The sequence below is a fragment of the Stegastes partitus genome, unplaced genomic scaffold (genome assembly GCF_000690725.1).
Source record: "Stegastes partitus isolate 25-593 unplaced genomic scaffold, Stegastes_partitus-1.0.2 Scaffold220, whole genome shotgun sequence".
In the NCBI taxonomy this organism is placed as follows: domain Eukaryota; kingdom Metazoa; phylum Chordata; class Actinopteri; family Pomacentridae; genus Stegastes; species Stegastes partitus.
Genome location: NW_007577951.1, coordinates 3,205 through 6,333, shown reverse-complemented (window position 1 = coordinate 6,333; position 3,129 = coordinate 3,205).

Sequence of the window (3,129 nt, the reverse complement as noted above, 5' to 3'; positions counted from 1 at the left end):
ACAAGTGCAAAATGCTTCCTCTCTGGACTTGAACCAGGAACCTTCCACCTGCTGGGCACAGAATTTATCTCTGCACCATCCTTCACACAAGATTACTGGTTCAGTTTGTTTTCATGATGCTGCCAAGAGGTGCTTCAGAATCAAACTAAAGGTCCTGAGGTGGATTTGAACCAAGAACCTTTTGCATGAAAAGCATTGAACTTATCTCTGTACCATCCTTCACACAACACCGCTTTGGTTTGTCTTAATAATGGTGCCAAGAAGTCCTTAAGAAACATGTAAATAGTCCTGAGATGGACTTGAACCAAGAACCTTCTGCATGAGAAGCACAGAACATACCTGTCAGCCATCTTTCTCTCAAGGTTTTGGTGTTAGTTTGTTCAAATGATGGTACCAAGAGGTATTGAAGAGGAAAACTCCAAATAAAAGGTCCATTGATGGATTGGAACCAAAAATCTCCCAGCTGAAAGACAGAGAACTTATCTTTGCACCATCTTTCATGCAAGATGCCTGTCTGAGTTTCTGCTAATGATGGTACAAAAAGGGTTTCAAGAGGACAAACAACAAAAGCTGGATTTGAACCATAAACCTCCTGAAGAACCACATAAAGAAGCACTAGTCTTTCCTCTGCACCACTATGTCTTACACCTATTCATGATTTTGTTTCTTCCTATCATGGTACCAGGAACGTTTGAGAGCACAAACTGCAAAATGGTTCCAAAGATTGGATTTGAACCAGGAACCTTCATAATGAAAAAGCTAAAACATTTCCACTGAACTGCAGACCAAACTTGATAAAAGGTCAACATACGTTTGTCTTCTAGAGTCTGATGGTCAAAGTCTTATGTTTTATATTTAGTGTTTGGCTTAAAGTAGAGAAATAGCCACTAACAAAGTTAAACATCTGAACTATGTATGTGAAGTATGTTGGGAAAGTTTGGGGACTTTAATTACTGACAGAAATAAAAATGTTTGGATGGATTCAATCCAGGGATCTTCTGATCAAAAGTCAGTTTCCTGAACCTCTAAACTATCAGGTCAAAGTGTTGAAGCTGGATCTCGTTTCTAGTCTTTGTGGTCCAACTTCCTGAAGTTCTGATGGAGTTGCATGAACATAATCCAGAGTCAACACGTCCTGGAAACTTCAGCTCCTCAGTAGTACAACTGGTTTCTAGACGATGTTCAGCCAATGATGGAGCCTCTGTGTTGTTGTGGAGCTGGAAGTCAAAAACAGCATGAGATCTGACAGCAGGAAGTGTTTGGACGCTGCAGGTTCTGGCAATAAGTGAGACTTGAACCAGTGACTCCAACACCAGAACCAGAACGTAAAGGCTATAAATGAAGCTGTGAAGCCACTGAGACCTGCTTGCTCAAAAACTAAATAAAATCATTTATTTATTTATCTAGCATTGAAAAGAGTCATATTCAGTGTATCTGGAGCTGTAATTAATAAGAGCAATGGCTACTGGAGGAACAGTTTATGTTCTGAGGATTGTTTTTATTTTCCTGCTTCAAGGTGTCAGATGGATGAGTCAGCACATCAGCTCTGATGGTCTTCATGGAGAGAGGAGCAGGTGAAGGTGTGAGGAAGAGGAGTGGACAGCAGAGGGAGCTGTTTCCCCGTCAGCAGAAGAAAACTCCCAGAAGAAGAAGAGAGATTCACCTGAGCATTACGAGGTAAACAGTCACATGGATCAAACAGAAACATGTGCTGCAGCCACAAGCAGAGACTGGACTTGTTTGGGTGGATACAGTCAATGTTTAGAAGAGAGAGTCCAGAAGTGGAACAGCTGGAGGTAAAGTTCATGTGCTGCTGAGGTTGTTGGTGTTCAGTTTGTTGCTGTTGCTGAGTTGAGTGAATGAACAGACGCTCCTGGTTGATAACGATGTGTCAGTGTGTTGTCCAGTCAGGTGAAGCAGCAGCTGATCAGTCTGTGAAGTTGTTGTTCCAGTTGCTTGTTGGCCACATGTGCTGAAAGCTTTGTGTTCTGCTCATGTCTTGTGTTTATTGATGCAGGGCTCCAGTCATATGTGACCTTTTATTGAGAATGTGCAAGTTAAAATTTCAAGTGGTCGCATTTGTGAGTGAATGATGTTTGTTTAGTAGTTTTGTTGTGGCTTTAGCCAGCACAGGCAGCTACTGTATGAGCCACAGTGGTGGAGAGTGTAACTGGTCTGTTTCTGCCTGATGCACAAAACGAGCTGTTGAGCTGATGTTCTTGATCCAACAGAGAGTCAGAGGTCAGACAGCTGATGGTCAGAGAGCAGCTGGTGAGATACATAATTACACGGCTAATGTAGTAGCAGGAAAAACAATTATTAATCACAATCATCATTTCAGCTTCTAACCACTAAATGAAAAAGGCCCATGATTCTTTGCAGGACTCAGGCACATCCATTCATTCAGAGCTCATATATGTGGAGGTTCATTTATTGTGCTGAGAGAAAGTGAAGGAGAACCTCACACAGATCATCTGTATGAGGTTCTCCCTGACGGCAGCAGAGAGAACAGTCTGTGGCTGGTGGGTGGGCTCACTCACAATCTTCCTGCTTTTAATCTGCATATTGTGGTGTAAATGTCCTGCAGGTCGAGGAGGGTGGTTCTGATGGTCCACTCAGCTGAGCGCACCATCAGAACCACCGTCCTCAGGGCCAAGAAGTCCGGCTGGGTGCCGCTGCCCAGCAGGACTTTTGTAGGAGTGACAGGATCCAACTGTTGTGTTTTTGTAAAAACTTGTGAGCAGTCGTCGCTCTTCTTCACCAAGCAGCATCGTCTGTTGTGTTTTTGTGGAATGATGAGTGTTGCCATGAATTCAGTGCAGATTAATCTCTCCTCTACTTGCTCCTGTTTGAGCTGCCCATAACTTCTCTCGACTATTCAAGGTAGAAGTTGATGCTATAAGTTGTGGAACTGCTGCTGCGTCAGTGTGATGTGGTTTTATTTTATTATTTTTATTTATCTGGCTGTTGCACTGTGATGACCAGGGTTAAATGAAGGCGTCTCCAACCTTAAGTGTAGTGTATCCTCCAGTGGAGCGACCTGAGCAGGAAGAAAGTACACTGCAAAAAAGGATTTTTAAGAAAGTAAAAAAGTCTTGTTTCTGGGAAATTGTTCTTATTTTTTGTCTA